Genomic DNA, 17808 nt, shown 5'->3' on the forward strand with positions numbered 1-17808 from the left:
TATTATCGAACTTTTCTTGGCCGTACTGCAAAAGCTCCGTGTTTTCTTTCTTTTGTCTTTGATACGTACTTTAGCAATTTAAAAAAGTTGTATCGCACCGTTATCAAGCCCCTGATAAAATTTCGTGCCGTCTGTTCGACTATAGGGCGCTGTACGTCAAAATGAAGTTTTGGGGTGTATTATATGGGACAAAAGGGTGTAAGGTGATACCCGTTTTTTTTTTTTAGAGTGTAGGTAGGGCCAATGTGACAGCTAGGACCGTCATTCGGGGAAGGAACATCGTCTTTTGTATGGTGTATTAGCAGTCTGACCGCCCCTCTAGGTGGCGCAAGCTACCGCCCGATGCAAAAAAATATGTACCAATCCAATAAAAAAAAACGATCATGTTCGTCCCTTTAGAAAGAGGGTAAAGAAAGCATGCGCCTACGCACGAACGCAGAAAATAACAATGACCAGAACACCTTTTTTTTTTTTTATGGTATAGTGGCGAAGTGCGCGACCTGAAGAGCTGTGGGTCGGCATTCCACTCTTGGCCAAAAATTCTACTTCCATCGGCATGAATAACGGCGATATCGGTCTGTCAACATGAACGGGATTGTTTGACTCCAAAGTACCACCGAGCTGTTTACACACATAACCGAACTTCAAGTTCGAAACTGATGATACGCAGCCGAGATCACACCTCGTGACGTCACGGCGGGGCAAATCCTGGTTCGTGACGTCACAAAAACAAAAATCCAAAGAGGGCACCACCGACGCATTTCGGCACTTATATCCACTACTGTGCATACCCATCCATCCGTCCTTTTACCGACTCTGTTTAGAGCAGCGCCGGAACACTTCTCCACAGATACAGAATAAACTTTTCGAGAAGGAGGATGCAGAAGATTTAGGGGGGGAAGACGTTCAGCCTGGCCGTAATTTTTTTTTTTTTTTCATGTCGGCTTTTGAACATTTACATGCCTTCGGGCGCCAGCTATACATTCTATATCGCGTTAATTAATCTTTTCGAAACGGATATGTCAAGTGGGGTCGACTACGCACGTATGTACTGTGGGATTCGCCCTTTTGGTGAGGGGTACCACTTAGCAACACAAAGGAAGGTTCCTTGGGTCCTGATAAAGACGTGTTTATTGACTGCAATGTCAGCACGCTTCGCTCTTAGACAATGAAAAGTCTGGGCGCTGGCTCAATTGCCAGTATCACCCGGTCGGTTTCCCGCGCTGCCGCATTAGACAGATTCACGGGAAGTCGGAGGCCCACAAAGAAAAACCAAGCTCCGTAGAGCCAGGGCCTCCGCCGACGAGAGCCCCTGGCCCACCTTCGGGGCCAGCTTATGTAGCCTCGGAGAATGGACGCGCCCGGGGAGGCCACTAGCAGTCGCGTCCATTATAACTCTCAAGGGTGTGCCGAAGGCGCGTTCACCCAAATGGGCAAGGGAGAGCCGGCCCCTTCGGGGAATTCGGCCTCGTGGTTCCTTGTATCCGGGAGGCCAACGCCATTGGTGACGACGACTCCCACGGCCTGCTTGAAGCTAGGCCTGGATAGGGATAGAGGGAACCCAATGGTTCCCACACTCCCCCCTTCTCAAGGCTAAGGTAGGCCTAAAAATAAAATGGCCTACCGGCTCTCAAAAACAAAATAAAAAAAAAAAACGAAACGCTAGAGCGAAAGAGCATGCCGCGAAGAAAAACAAAGAAATAAAAAAAACCATCAGCGCGGTACATGCTGAAAACTCTAGCTCGCTGCTTGACAGTGGACCCCGGGTGCAGCCGAACTCTGCAGCCCACGCTTCTTGGCAGGCTTACCGGGAGTAGCGTTGCAATGTCCGTGTAGTGGCCTGGCTTGTGCAGGAAGGACGGCCCTGACACTCCATGACGAAATGTTCGAAGGATCACAGAAAGTACGGCGGCTGGGCGTCTCTCCTGGGGGACGCACCAAGTGGCACGGGCACGGTCGCCGGGTCCGTGACGCGGATGCGAGCTGCTTGTCGGCACGGGCCACAGCTTGGGTCCGAGACTGGATGCCACGTGTTGCTGGACTCGGGACGAGCCGCCGCCATCTTGGCCAGCAGCCGAGGAACCGGATCTGGACACGCAGGCCGGCGACGCTGCGGTGACGGCGACGATGACGCTCCCCGGCGTCGAACCACGACCCAGGAACCGCCGGGAACTGGAATGCAGCCTGCGCTCTGCCCCCCTTCTGCCGTTTCTTTCCCCAAGAAGGAAGCTTCGGAAATTCCGAACAAGGTGGAGCCGTCCAACTGAGGACACCCGACCAATCTTTGGATGCAAAAGGCCCCAGAGATAAAAAGAGGCAGAGACAAAAGTGTCTTTTCTGCCGTGAGTCACGTGCATTGCACTGGCTCGGCTCGCGAAGTTATTGTGAAAATAGTTCCACGACTCCGCTTAATGTGAACACGGATGTCCACATACCAAGCTGACTCGCGTCACCCCGGACAATGGATTTGTTGGTGACTATTCGAAGAGGCAAAGTTCTTTGTAGCTGCTTTTGCTAACGATGCCTAATCGCTTCGATTTGCGGGTGCAATGAAATGTCAAATGCGCCACCCTGTCCTTTCTTGTGATATTGAAACGATGCAGGGCTGCAATCGGGCAGGCTCGCCAACATTGTTATTTTTCAAACATGTTAGCTTTTACCTTAGGCTAAAACATAAATGCCTGTGGCCAGGTATAGCACAGCGACCTAACTTCGAAAAGTCTTGGAGCCGCGTGCTGCCCTGGCCAACGCGAACAAAGGAGAGCACCAAATGCAACTCCCAGCCGCGCAGGACAGCCACCGTGAACTGCAGTGTTCGTAGAGGCCAAGCGACGTAGCACGAGTTTATCCGCATCAGCAAGAACAGAAACCGATCCCAAATCAAAAAAAAAAGAAACCCCGTGCCAATAGCAATACCAGACTATTTACGGCACCGATCGGCAACAACACGAGTTGCTCGACCCGGCGAGTACGCTGCCCGGCTGCCAAAGCCCGTCTGCAACAATACGAGTTGCTTAGCGACGTTAGTGGCGAGCGTACCGCCCGGCGGACGCACCGCCCGACTCCGCAGAGTCCGCGAAAATATTTACAACTATTCACATATTTACACCCCGGATCGTTCTGCTGAGCGTCAAAAACTCATCGGTGCTACCGTCGATTCCCAACGAACACCTCGAGTGCCGTGGTTCACGATCTCGTCCAGTGACCGCGTGGCGGTCACCTTAGTCGGACACGCAATCATCCCGGGACGCTGTTCAACCTGTTGCACTGTCCGGTAGCACGATTGAACCGCTCCCTGACACCGCGGCGTTTTCACATTTAACGTCGCTTTTACGGGGTTGCAACTTGATAGGTGGCCCTCAAAGGTTCCTAACGTAATTGTTGCGTGCGACGCTCACTGACTTTTGGCCGGAGTCGATCGCGGGTAAACGGAACATACTCAATTCTAGTAGCCGAAAACCATGCTCACGCCAGTCCTCTGTCCCTTGATAGCGGGAAGGAAAGACGGAGTAAAAAGGAAATCATTTTGACTCACTCAGTTTTCCCGGGGGCCTTTGTTCCGGGGTCGCTTGGTCAACCTGATGGCTACTGGTCCGTCGACGCGGCGACGAAGGGCACCATCGGCGGTCTCCGCAACCTCGCTAGACTGGGACCGGTGTTGCAGGCACAGCGCATTTTCTCGCTCCGAGATACGCTTTTAGTTTGTGCGCTGACGGGGTGTCCACTCTGGGTGGGCCCCGCGAGCCGTCTCGAAGGCAAAAAGCTGCACTTGCTTCGTGTTGCGTCACCGTGCTTTGTTCGAGAACGGGCTTGACCTCGAAAAGCGCAGATGCGCCTCCCCAGCGAAGTAGGCTGGCGTCGTCCCGAAAGGGAGTGCCTCGGACGTATTCCGGGCGTTTAGTCACCTCCGTTTGGAAGCGAGCTCGGCTGAAAAGACACTGCATTGTGTCCGTGCGTGGCTGACGTGGCCACTAAGCCGTTGAGTGGCGTTGGGTGTCCGGCGTTCGCCTCTCCCTTTGTCCACCTGTTGGATCCTTGGCCGGAAATTGACCTGGTTCGCTATCTTAGCGAAAGGAGATGGATGCTGCTGTCTTTGCAGTCCACGGTAAGCCGCACGTTGGGGCGCCAGATGTGGGAATTCGCCCTTTTGGGGGGTCCCACTTAGAAACACAAAGAAGGTTCCTCGGGTTCGGATAAAGACGTGTTTATTGACTGCAATGTCAGCACGCTTCGCTCTTAGACAATGAAAAGTCTGGGCGCTGGCTCAATTGCCAGTATCACCCGGTCGGTTTCCCGCGCTGCCGCATTAGACAGATTCACGGGAAGTCGGAGGCCCACAAAGAAAAACCAAGCTCCGTAGAGCCAGGGCCTCCGCCGACGAGAGCCCCTGGCCCACCTTCGGGGCCAGCTTATGTAGCCTCGGAGAATGGACGCGCCCGGGGAGGCCACTAGCAGTCGCGTCCATTATAACTCTCAAGGGTGTGCCGAAGGCGCGTTCACCCAAATGGGCAAGGGAGAGCCGGCCCCTTCGGGGAATTCGGCCTCGTGGTTCCTTGTATCCGGGAGGCCAACGCCATTGGTGACGACGACTCCCACGGCCTGCTTGAAGCTAGGCCTGGATAGGGATAGAGGGAACCCAATGGTTCCCACAGTACATATTTGGTCAAAATTCCGACGTGCGCCCGGCACGCTCACTTTCTCGATCAAGGCCTACAGGTGTGCCGATTAAATCTGCTAATACGAGCGAGAATTAGATCACTGCTTGCGGCATCTTTGGTCCAGAGTATAAAACGGAAAGTAGAAAGAAGGAGACAAACCACACCACCCAGCAGTCTCATGCTAGGAACAGACAAGTGGGGCAACATTAAAAACAAGAACGCGGGAAACGGACGCGTGCATTTCGTTTTTGTTTTCTCTTCACGTCCAGGCACTTCATTCAAATTAGGGACGTTATAATTGAATAAACGGAACGGGCATAACCGCGCCCGCGTTGTAAATTATAACTCCCTGAGAACCGGACGAGCCAGTAGTATCAAGAGTGGTTCTCTTTACGTGCGAGCGAAGTCGAAGGTACAAGCATGAGATGCTGTCTTGAACGATGCCTGCAGCATGGCGGTTACACTGTAGTACGAACGTGCGTGCAATCGGTAGGGACGCTGAAAGCCCGGAGCTCACCGTCTCTTGTAGCTGGAATCGAAGTGAAATATTTAACGACACATTGTTACACACTGTAGATGAGACATTTAGCCGGTGCAGTATACGACCGCTAACCATGGGGTCTTTCGACCCGCGTCACGCAGCAGAGATTAAACGACCGCACGCCGGTGTGGGGATCGAAACCGCGGATCCCTGGTATCTGCAACGCGAGCTTTCGTTCCACCTGCTCCAAGCTGCGATACGTTACAATTCCCGTGTTTGCAAACACAAGCAGTCTCTCGGCACAGCCTCCTATTATACTGACAAAGCCTGGCAGATCGCCACAAGAAGCGGCCGCCGAAATGGAAAAGGTGGAGCGGCAGACAACGGATGAGAGCAGAGCCACGTGACTGGCGCCCCGCTGCGGCGAGATGCCGAAACACACTTCTCCCGAGTGAACAGGTGTGTTTCTGGTCCTCGCCGCTGTAAAAGCTGTGCGCCGATGTCCAGGTTCCCCGAGAAATGGCTCTTTGATGCTCTGTGTTACCAGATCCTCGCGCTCCAAATTCTGCGACCGGGCACCCTATGGCTCCGTCTTTGAACTGCCAGGCTCTGTGAGTATATAGAGGAGGATATATGCTCTTGCTTTCCAAGAGACTCCCGGTTGCTCCGTTTCGGCACGTTTTCCGAAATTGTCTGCGTCAAAATGGCTACGACGCTGCAGTGGTACGGCAATGACGAAGTTGGACATTAAGCGAGCTTCCTTGTCCCGCGCTATTCAACGTATAAGATGTGATCAGTCATCTTTCGAGGGTGTATTCCCTCCGAAAATCGTTAGCAAATCTCTCGCCGACCCATCCTTTAGCGGAACACCCGGAAAACTGTCGAGAAAATATTTCATGGAGGGTGCAAGAAGCGGTGCCACGGTAGGCCTTGATTGTCCTCTCTATAGAGCCGAATTTTCAAAGGGGCGCGCCCTCTAGCATCTGCTGCGCTTATCATATTGGCCCGCCATTGTTTCAACTAGGGATGTCGCGAACCTGCAGGTCCAAGTTCGACCAAGTTCGACTTTTTCAAACATTCAACGTGATGTCCGACAAAGGTTCGACCGAAGTGCGACTTCTGTGCGCATGCGCAAAAGTGAAAAAACAAAAAACAAAAAAAAACAACATTTGATTGCATCTGGCGGAGGAAATTCGCAATATTTGTTGGGTGTATTTGAATCACTGGTTTACATTACTAACTAAAGAAATAATTTAAAGCGCATATTTTTGTTTTTATATGAAGTAAACATAGGTAACCATTTTATAAAATAAAAATAAACTACTTTCTAAATTTAGAGTTTCCCGAAATTCGAAATATTCGTGTAAAAGCCGAGCAACACTGTCCATAAGCTGAAGTTCTCCAACCTTCAGTGATAGTTCGAAGTCTCGGCAAACCAGTCGAACCTGAGGTTCGACAAAAGTTCGCGACACCCCTTTTTTGGACACGTACACTCTGAGCACGATTATTGGAAACGAGGGTAGCGTCAGCGTTCGGCGAGGACTCGGAGTCAATCACACGCCACGTACCTATAAATGAATGCTAATAGCTGTACCCCTTATAAACGGGCATTGGCTTGCGCCACCTAGCCTATAAAATCAAATGTACGAATCTTCCCTTCGCCCTTCTGTATGCCAATTTGCTCCCCGTCTGCATTTTTCTAACCATCACCAGACAGTGTGGGATATATCGCCAGGATGACCTTTGGGGGATCGGGCAAAGACAAAATGGCAAAAATTGGCAACCGCCAGTGTTGCTCGATGAGCTTTAAAAAAACAGTCAGTTAACCGGAAGTCTGCACGAACGTAAAATGCACCGGCGTCTCCTTGCGGCCCTTTTTTTTTTATATATAAAAAGGGTATCGCGTTTTTTTGTTTGCGTCTTTTCAGACTCTCTCTAAAAAAGGGCACAGGTACAAACTCGATTTTCTGCATTGCATTGCCAGTTTTCTCATTTCCCAACGTTTGAAGAGGAGGTTATGGTCATGTTGAAAAACGCCACTAAGAAGACCAATCGTGGTCTCGCTTTCTAGGTTGTTTTTCAAGCCTGTGACTGTTTTGTGGTTCTTTTTCATCAAAAACAGTGACAAGTTATAAAATAAAACCATCCACCCGTTCAGCGCACACGCACGCACCCAGAACAGGGCACAAGGTAGGGGGTGAAAGCTACACTAATTCTAAATAGTACACACCGCGGAAACAAATTGTGATCGAAGGAACAAGCATGGTAACTCCAAGCAATGAGAAAAAAAAAAAAAAAGTTATGGTCGGGTAAATTGACCTCGACAGAAGAGCACGCGCGGATTAATGGTTGATTAATGGGTCATACGCTCTTTTCCATACTTTATCTTTAATTTTCTTCCTCACTTCCACACTACACCCCCTCCCCCCTTTGTGCTCATTGTTGCCTGCCCCGTGTCGTCTCCTTACACACTGCTGCGACAGACAACCGCGTTGTGCGTTTCGCTTATACTCTACCGACAGCCGCAATCCCACTTCTAGTACGTACAGGAATACAAAAAGACGCAGTGGTCGCTGCACACACGATGACACAATTATCAGCGGGCACAACCCACCGCACGCATGTTCCAAACTTGTTTTGCTTCGGGCATGTCTGCACAATGTCTTGTATGGTGTATTAACATCAATGCTCCCGCGGCTTGATAAAAGCGCGGGTAGTGGCTATGCAGAGAGCAAGTCGTCTGCATCTTGCCCAGGAGTTGCGGTGACGTCAGAACAGCACCGAGTTCCGATTGGCTTTGATTGAAAGGATAGCGGGTATACACCTCAATGCTAGATGCCTTGAGGTCTACCCACTATTTTTTTTTTTTTTTTCAGTCAGCCAATAAGAGTTTGGCGTTCTGATATCGTCGCAACCTCAGTGCAAGAAGCAGACGAACTTGCGGTCCAGATAGTCCCGATCGCATCTCATTATCGTCCCTGACAGCCAATGACATCGCAGCATTTAGCCGAAAAGACTACCCAATGGCCAATCACGAAGCGAGGAACGCGAAGGAAAATAAACCGCGCGTTTCTCAAGCTGTCAGTGGCTGTTTGCGACATACCGATCCGAAAGAGAGGCCCCGCCCACTTAAACTCCTTGCGTCGCAGCAACACTGAAGCGTGGCAAACAAGAAGAAATTCGTGCTTAACGCCCCGAGAGGCACCGGGGAAGTAGTTCCACAGCCCGGCTATTCTAGTAGCGCGAGTTCCACAACTGGGCAACACAACAATTAGCGGAAGTTCCACAACCCAGCTAATCTATAACGATGCAACAAACTATACGTGATTTGCAGCGTTCCAACCAACTGCGACACCAGCGCCGATACCGGAACAGCGGCTCGTTCGCATCCGCCAAACGTTCATTTTCCCCTTAAAAATCCGGCAGGAGAAGAAAGAAGGGGGGCCTTGGAAAGGCCAATCTGACCCGCATTCGCAGCCCGCCTAGCGGTACCCAAAGATAATGGACTGGGACAACATCACCAGGGTCGCTCGTTCCGTCCGCATTGACCATGAGAGGCTGGCGGTGGGCACGACCCCCGCACGTTTTTCGATTCGCCACCGGATCAGACGAAACAATCTACCTCCGCACATGCGAGTACGAGACAGTACATAGAACGTACCGTCTCGTACTCGAAGACTCACTGCGGAATATCTCACTACATATTCCGCAGTAATTGAAATGTTCAAGTAAAAGGCGTTCCTGTACACGTTACTGAAATCATGGAACTAAATACAGTTACGCGTTGCTCGTTGCAAAAAGAAATTATAGTCGGTGATAGCTCTGCAAGTACGGTCTCTGGGCGCCGCCATCTTACTTCTGTTGTGGGTAGATCGTCTGATTGTCAAGCATTGCTGAGGCGTACCCACAGCTTCAGCAATGCCTGACTATTAGACGATCTACCCACACCAGCAGAAAGATGGCGGCGCCCTGAGGCCGTAACTGTAAACGCCCATAGAGGTGGGAGGAGTTAATATACACTCAGAAAAAAAAAGGTGTATTCTTACACCCCTTGTCCCGTATACGACACCCTAAAACTTCAGTTCGACGTACAGTGCAATGACGTCGAACAGACGGCCCCAACTCTTACGAGGGGCTTGAGAACGGTGATATATACCTCATTAAATAGCTAAAGCACGTATCAAAGACTACAAAAAAAAAAAGAAACGGTGTTACGGTAGGGCGAAAAAAACACCCATCACTTTTTTTGTAGTCAGTACCACGTACTTCAGCTATTTTATTAGTTTGTACCACTCGGCTATCAAGCCGCTCGTGAAAGTTGGGACCGTCGGTTCGACCTCAGCATGCTGTACGTCGAACTAAAGTTTTGGGTTGTCGTATATTGAATAAGGGGTGTAAGAATATGCCTTTTTTTTGAGAGTCTAGTTACTCCTCCCACCTTTTTCCACTTTAGCAGAGCGAACGCCGGAGAGGAGGCGACCTTCTATCCAGAGTTCGCTCTGGTAGAGTGGAAAGAGACGGAAGGGTCTTCTCCAGAACTTTTAACCTGTCATTAGAACGTTACTCGTTCCTGCGATTAAAGAGGACTGCGCTACCTCAGCTGGAATGTAACGCGCTATTTTCTCGTCACTCTGAATGTGTCGTTTCCGTGAAGCAGTGGCCGCTCCCAGTAAATTTGCCGTCGTTAATAATTCCTCGCTTTTTAGTGCGTTAATTCGAGGATAACCGTGGCTATATGCCGGTCCGCCTTGTGCACATTTTTTATGGTCCATCTAGCGTTTCCCTGTCGTGCAAATTACGGGCGCGAACTGGGGTGAGAACTATAGTTTGGGTATGTTCTACTCCACTCGTTCACCTCCAGAAATAACCAAACATCTTGACTAGTTACTTTATCAAAAAGTAGCGAAAACATGCTACTCGTTCCTTCTCTTAAAAATACCAACAACAAAAAAAAATTCACTAGGTTGGTATTTTGTTACTGAAAAAAAGTCACTATACTCCGTGCCACTAGTTGCCCGCCGTACAGGCAAGGCAACACCAGGCGAGGTGAGAAGGGGCAAGCTCTAGGAAGGCTGGGGAAAAGGACACAAGCCCCCTCTGCTTTCTAACGTTCCTAGTTCTCTCCCTTTCAGCCCTCGCTCTCCATATCCCCCTCTCCCGTCCTGCCTTCCTAATGCTCGCCCTATCTCTCTTCGCCTGGTGTTGCCTTCGCCTGCACTGCACACAACTGGTGACACGGAGTATAGGTACAAGTATCACTTTACGTAGCTCCTTGCTCCTTGTATAAGCCGCACCGATGTTCGGCGGAACCATTTAAAATTTTGAGTAATGAGGCTTGTGTCATCCTCTCCAAGGTACACACTTCGTACAAGTTTGCTCTTCTAAGACGTACGGTATTTCGCTGTACGCAATAGACCCTTTTTCAAAAGCCCGTCGAGCAACATTGGTAGTCGCCATTTCTTGGGTACCAAGTGTGTGATTGGATGCGATTATACTCGCGGAACCTTGACGCAGCATCCGTTTTCAATGCAAACTCAATCCAGGTGACGCCGAACGGCACACGCACACAGGCACACACACGCACACACGCACGCACGCACGCACGCGCAAGTACGCACACACACACACGCATGCACACACTAAGGTGTTTTCGCGGGGCGTTAGTGCTTACTTTTTCGTGTGGTGAATTAGGATATATCTGGATGAATTATACCGGTTATATTATCAAGACTTACACGTTTCAAATGCCAAAAGCATAGTGCTCTGACAATCAAATCTTGTGAGAACTATTGCGTTCAGCGCATAAATAATGCGCAAACTTTTTTTTTTGTGTGTGTGTGTGTGTGTGAAAACGAGTAGTATGGCTGCGTGCAGCGTTACCAAAAATGCAGGGGTGAGGGTGTAGCGTTAGCAGTTGGATAAGAGGGGTAGGAGAAACTCCCCTCTTAGCCGGACCCTCCTTTGTGTATCCCCACGTCGCTTTCCTCCAACAATAGATTAGGCGTCACTCAAACGTCGTACAAAAGCGGCTTTCCTCTTTCTTTCATCCGTGGCTTTCACGGTACTGCGCGTAACTAGTGAGATAGGTCATAGTTGTTTAAAAGCAACTTTCTTTTTCTAAATTAAAGGTTTACGAGAACCACACGACTGCATCGAACCGGTACATTTGCTTTGCTACCAGATGGCGCCACCAGACGCCTCGTTTGGGGTCACAACCAATAACCGCCGTCTGCCGTACCTTGTTCGGACGTATACTTTCACGCAATCAGCGCGAAACAGCAACAAAGACCTCCTGCATCATCGGCGGCACTGACAGCAATCGACGTAGCTAACAAACAACAAGTGACGGGCCGCATAAAATGTCAGTCATGCAGCGCCTCGCAGCGGGTAGCGGCGGAAAGAAGAAAAGGACGCCCTCTGGCCCCCTGGCGGCAGGGGCGACAGACAGCGCCAGCCCCCCTGCCACCTGTTGGGACCTTCTCGTTTTCGCCCTCCCCGCCGGCAGCCGCTCACGACTCCAGCGAAGACCAACTACTGAGAGCTGTCTGCTATCAATGCGCATATGAAAGTAGGTCGCCCGAAAGACCCGACGTCCAAAACGTCCTTGAAACCGAAATGAAGAAAATAAACAACGGTGAATCGTAAAGGGCGAAAGCAATTGAGAATATATGAAGAAGGTAGCACCATCACCGACTTCGTCGCGTTTCGTTTCATTCCTTTTTTTTTTCTTTTCTTACTTCCTCTGCGGTCGTCTTTTTGCAGGAAGCTCCCTTCCTGCGGCGGAACGTTTTTCGTCTGCCACGAATAACGGAAATCGTTGGGTAACTTCTAAATAAGATTCTTAAAAAAAAATAAAAAAAAAACTGAAAGAAGGCGAGGGACCCGTAATAGACTTATCTGCAACGGCTGGCTCCGTAGCCACTCGCAGCCGAGAATATTTGAGCCATTAAATTGGTGGTAGACGACTTTGCAGCAGACTATTTTTCATAGCAGACAATTTTTCACGAGGTCACCTGGCAGATCCCGTAGTTTCCTTCCATAGGACGTGTTATTACGGGAAACCGTTCTGCAGGAAACCAGTCGATAATCGAATAGCTGCACACGAATACGCTTCAGTTCATTTACCGGATACTTTTCTGTAAGAATGGGTGCATCTAAACAAATAGTACCTCTAGGATTCATACCAAATTACCAATTACTACGCAAACCAACGGAAACAAAATTAAAATTGCGCAGGATGAGCTAGAGAGATATCTTGCTACCTGGATGAATCCATAGCATGTCCCGTGTCCGAAACTAAAGAACGGAGTAAAGTGACTCTCTTCCAGAGAGCCCATGGGCTCTCCCGGACACACTGCTTCAGCGATGTCTCTGCTCGCACTTCTTTAAAAGTTTCTTATGGAGGGAAGCCAGCGAGGACCCAATTCTACGAGAGACCTGCTATGGAAAGTAAATCAACACCCATGGTCACCAAACTCCCGGTCACAACTCCCCGAAATGTATTTGATAAAGTAGCAATTACACTCTTTCTCCGTGCTGAAAAGACGCAAATGACACCTCTGTTGTTGGGAGAGTTACTGCACCCCATCTGCATGCCAGAGGGATACTGTAGTGAACTCTGATAGGGGAGTAAAAAAAACTGAGGGAGTGTTTAGTGTGCATCAAATCCCCCCCCCCCCCCCCTTTTAAATTCGACTCTCTGTATGTCTTTCATTTTCTTGTTTTATCAAGGACAGATGTATAATTAACCACGGAGAGGAGTCGATGTTCAAGCAGTCAGTGTTGCCAGTCATGACACGCAGGAGACGAAACCAACCAGATAGTGCTTTCGTAAGAAGCTGTCAGGGACCTTGCTGGAGACGAGGCCCTTACCGAGCCAAAATGAAAACGAGCGAAGTTATAATCCTTGTCACATAAAAAAAAAAAAAAAAAAAAAAGTTTCGCGCATTCTTTATGCGCTGTAAAAGGTAGTTCTCGCAAGACTTGGTTGTCGGAAGAACAAACAATGCCTTGGGGTGTGAAGCACTTGTACGTCTTGATAAACTAATGGAACGACCAACCTAAAACGCACTCACATACATCTAAATCCACCCCACACAGGAGTAAAGTTTCTCCGCAAAAAGTGAGACTTTTCTCTTTTTTTTTCTGTAGTTCTTTAGGCGAATTCAAGTATAGTTGTAACTCTATAGCTGCACATCTGCGTGTTGAGTACCCATCCCTTTTGAGCGTGACCTTAAACTGGTCTTCCTTTCCTTCTTTTTTTTTTTTTTCTCGCAATAAGTAAACGGTCTGAACGTGTGGGCATTTATGCTGTATCTTCGTCGCAAAGACACCCACGCCGATTGTGAAAAAACATCCAGCAAGTCAAAAATTCTTCGAGTAAAAGCATTTAATAAAAAGCAAAAAAAAAAAAAAAAAAAACTTTTCGCGATGCCACGACTCGGAATAATGCGCGACGCCGGAGGATTAGAGACCTTGGAAAGGGAGTTCGACGGCTCTGCCAAGAAAACAAAAACCAAGAATCTAAAAATAACAAAAAAACTCGGGTTATAAATCAAAATGGTAGGAGGAACGAACGTCTTCTGCCGCAAATAAGCTGTATATCCGCTTTATTCAATGGGTGGCCTGACGAAGCTGGATGCAATTGTGTAACACGCAATCGCAGTTTTCTTATTTTTTTGCCCCCCTCCGAAGTTTTTTTTACATGACCAAATAGTTACCGTCGATACCTACGTATCCGTTCAGACAAGACACAAAAGGATAATCGAAACGGGATCTCCCGAAAAAGAAAGTTGGATTTTCGGTGCTTTCTTCTTCTCGTTGCGTAAGACCCCAGTTCATGTCGCCGATGAAACGTGTTCGCACTAACTGCGCCACGGAATGCAAATCCCTGCTCATCAACATCAACTCATCAACTGACAGCCGAAAGCATACATATATATATATATATATATACACACCTAAACAAAAGATCGCACAGTATTAGGGCGCGCGTACCAAACATATAAGGAGTATTCACTGGGCGCCATATTTGTGGGTGCTGTCTAGAGCGCATGCTCAAAACGAAGCCCCATTAATAGGCTGCTAAGACCGGCCATTTTGACGGTGTGGAATGCACGTTGCAAAAGAACCCTGGAAGCTAGCTATCAGCACGCGCTCAGCAGTCGCGCACACAGCCATGGCCGCCAGTGAATACTTCCTATAGTGTCGAAAGGATATCGCGCCGCGACGTGTAAGCGTTTGTTTCGATACGCACTCTTGGTGCCACGCGGGAAACCCTTTGTTTTTGTTTCGTTTTTCGTGTGCCACAGTTACGACGCGAGCGTGTCACGAAATGAGCGACGTTATTTGCTCGCCGTATACAGAGAGGCGTTCGGTCGGACAATATTTGAAACTGTCGCGATAAGTGCAACACCGAAGACGGAAGGCGCGCGTTCACACACGGTCCGGCCTCGATGATGCTTTGTCGGTGCGGCGCTTCGTCGAGCGAACGTGATGGTCACGGTTCGGTGCAACTATGCCGGCATCCTATCAACACACACCGGCGTTAAGTGAATGTAAACGCACACCCGAGAGCTTATTCGTCCATTCATTTCAGCTGTATGCCACGAGGCATCCGCACCTGGAAGAACAACCTTCCCGAATCCATAGTCACCATTACTAACCATTACTAGAGAGTTTTAGTAGATCGTTCCGATACCCCCGATAGCCCCGATAACGATACTATGCATGCGCAAGGGAGGCGGTGGCGAAGTATCGGGATATCGTTATCGGAGTCATGGGAACGATCTACTAAAACTCTCTATTGACACCTATTTTTCGTGAAAAAGCCTATATTTTTTTCTTCCTCTATCATATATTTAATAACGTATTCGTCGTGTATAATCCGGCTGACTTTTATGCGTAAAATTGAGCGGCACCTGTACATTTGTTTTGTGTATTATTATTTGTTCCGTTTTTGTTTTTTTAAATATATTTATCTGTTCAAATGCTTCCGCTTACGCAGTGCTCCTAATGAGCCTGTAACGTATTTTGAATAAATAAATACTTCTTTCGCCGTGTGTGGTTGCAAGAATTCTGACAACGCTATGAGGCGGTCATTTCTCGCGGTATACTGCGTTAATTTTAATCTCGGAAATTACTGGGAAAAAAAACCTTCAGTCTAGTTTTACGCAGATCTGAAGTGTTCCTGGTGTGCCCGGTAGACGACGCCACGCAACCAGTGTATTCTCTCGTCGCAAATATTGCGTAAGACGAGTCCTTTAAATGGAACAGGAAGGATAATCGAAGGTGACCGAAAGGAAACATTACAGAAACCCGAAGAATGCTCGGGCGGCGGGTCTTTTGCCGAAAGATTGGGCTTATTCGTGGTTTTGTTTAATGCGATTTCCGATTTTTGTTTTGTTTTGGTTGTTTGAGTGCTTTTAAACGTATGACGTCGCGCTCCACTGGGAAGGAATATATATTATGCTGCTGGTATCTCTCCCTCCCCTCCTCCCTTCAAATTTTGAAATCGCCCCACGAAACATTATCATCGTTAAGATGTCCCATAAACAGGAAGCTATATACATGAAATGCGTTCTACGGCGGAGTTAGACAAGCAATTGTCTTTCCAATAAACCTCCCTTTTCTTCTTTTTTTAATGGGCGAGTGTTTAATAAAAGTGAATCATAATTAGACCGATGATTTCACACTATGTATTGTTGGTGGTAACAGAAAGAAAATAGTCATCAGCAAAAGCAAAAAAAGAAAGAAAAAAAAGCAAGTTAGGCGTGAGTAGTGTTTAGGCAGATAACGGCCTGTCTGTTTATGAGAACTCGGACCAAATTAATCCACGCTGTAAACCGGAAAAAAAGAAAAAAAAAAAAGAAAACAGTATACGCATTGGCGGCGACTCAAACCATGTGCTCACAATATTACAAAGAAATATTGTATTTTCACCATACAAATCGTTTGTGTCGTTAATTTCTCGCGATTATATAATCAAATAAATGCTAGAAGTGGTCTATGAAAATGGTCATGCTAGTCTGATAATAATCACCCACTAAGTTGAAAAAAATACAGCTAGAAAAATACAAAAAAAAATTGTATTGAGTTAACGGGATGATTTCTCGATTGATATGCACTTTGTTGTGACGTGACGAAATGGCATGAGCTAAAAATAACCTATGATTCAAGAGCATCACGAAGGAATAAACCAGGGTCCCAATCAGGATCTATTCCACACTATAGAAATCACCAGATATGACATTATAATTGACGAAATCGAAACCAACATGTTCAAAAGCTCGAGAGTTCTTTGCAATTTAAGGTTTTCACTCACACATATGAAGTTTGTTTTCGTATTCCGGGAGCATCTCGTAGCAAAGGGGCAGTGGGAAATAAGACATAAAAAATATCGAAACTAACGCCTAGCCCATGGCACCGACGTCATTCCCGAACAAGAACCGCCATCTACAAATTTTGGTGCTAGAATATACATAAAATAGCTTTCAATTAGGCACTGGTTTCCAGTGTATGTATAAGCTCTAGTTTTAAATAATCAGGTTAGCCCTAACAAGAGCACCAAACTATACCGAAAATGAGTTTTAACCTTAATCTGTATCAAACGGCAATGCATTCAATTTACACGTTTGGCGCAAACGGTGCAAGAAGGTCGTTTCCGTAGTTAGCACACATTCAAACCTAACCCCAACAAAATATACAACGCGAAACATTCATTACGTGCGCCTTGCAACAAACTATTTCTGCACACTTCTAACGCTCGCTTTCTGCTGAAGCCAACCGTGACAAAGTGAAGACGTCTTTAAGACGTCCTTAATCGAGCGTAAACCTCATCTTAGCGGAAACAAAACCAGAAGGGTTGAGAGAATTTTTTTCCCAACAAAGGCGCTTGCGCCGATGTGATGGAAAGGAAGTAAAGAGCAATAAAAAAAAATCCTGACCGCCGGACGTAGTAGAACGCAGACTGCCTGGCCAACCCACGGACAGAAACCGGTCCAACGACATGGGCACCACGCAACTAATCATAAAATCGTCTGCATGCACTCACGGTTCTCCGACAGGTGCAGCCCAGGGAGCCGCTGGAACCGAAGAAGGTTTCCGAAGAACCGAAAATCCAACCGTTCCTCGTACCGTCGTCGAAAGTGTGCGGACGCAATTCGGTTCCGTTGAACCGCACACCGGTAGCGGGCGACCCAACTTCCGAGAGAGCAGACGGAAACTTTCTCGCTAGCAGACGACGGCGACCAACTGTGCGCACACACCGCTCGTATCCGTTGCAGACGACGCTGTCGATTGGCCGACGACCCGTGAAGTTGTCGGTAGTCTCCCTTTTTATCTTATGGCACTCGGGTCGAATCCACGGTGACGAGACGAGTCGGCAACGGAGCTCGCGAGACGCGCTCTAAGCTCGGCGCAAACATGCCGACGAGTGAGTGGTTTGCTCTTCGACGACCGCCGCTGCTCAGAGCGGCGCAGCCGCCCCCAGTGCAAATACTCGGCGTATGAGGTCGCTGCACGCCGCCATTTTTGTTGTTGTTTTACTTTCCTTGAGCGCGCTCTCTCTCTACTCTGCCGCTTATTTCCCTTGCTACCTGCTCAGGTAAGCGAAGAGGGCACGGTCAACCGGTTTCGACACAACATGGCGCCTTTTACACGAGACCAATG

General features: G+C 48.3%; 1 protein-coding gene across 1 annotated transcript in view; it reads right to left on the bottom strand.

Annotated features, from left to right (window-relative positions):
* Window positions 1–17607, bottom strand: part of LOC8031960 — a 138382-nt gene extending 120775 nt beyond the window's left edge. Inside the window, exon 1 of the mRNA XM_029989481.4 lies at window positions 17192–17607. The gene's annotated coding sequence lies outside the window, so the exon portion shown is untranslated. The remainder of the gene's footprint in view (window positions 1–17191) is intronic.
* Between the last annotated feature and the right edge of the window lie 201 nt (window positions 17608–17808).

This window comes from Ixodes scapularis, unplaced genomic scaffold, assembly GCF_016920785.2.
Source record: "Ixodes scapularis isolate PalLabHiFi unplaced genomic scaffold, ASM1692078v2 PGA_scaffold8__174_contigs__length_109621045, whole genome shotgun sequence".
In the NCBI taxonomy this organism is placed as follows: domain Eukaryota; kingdom Metazoa; phylum Arthropoda; class Arachnida; order Ixodida; family Ixodidae; genus Ixodes; species Ixodes scapularis.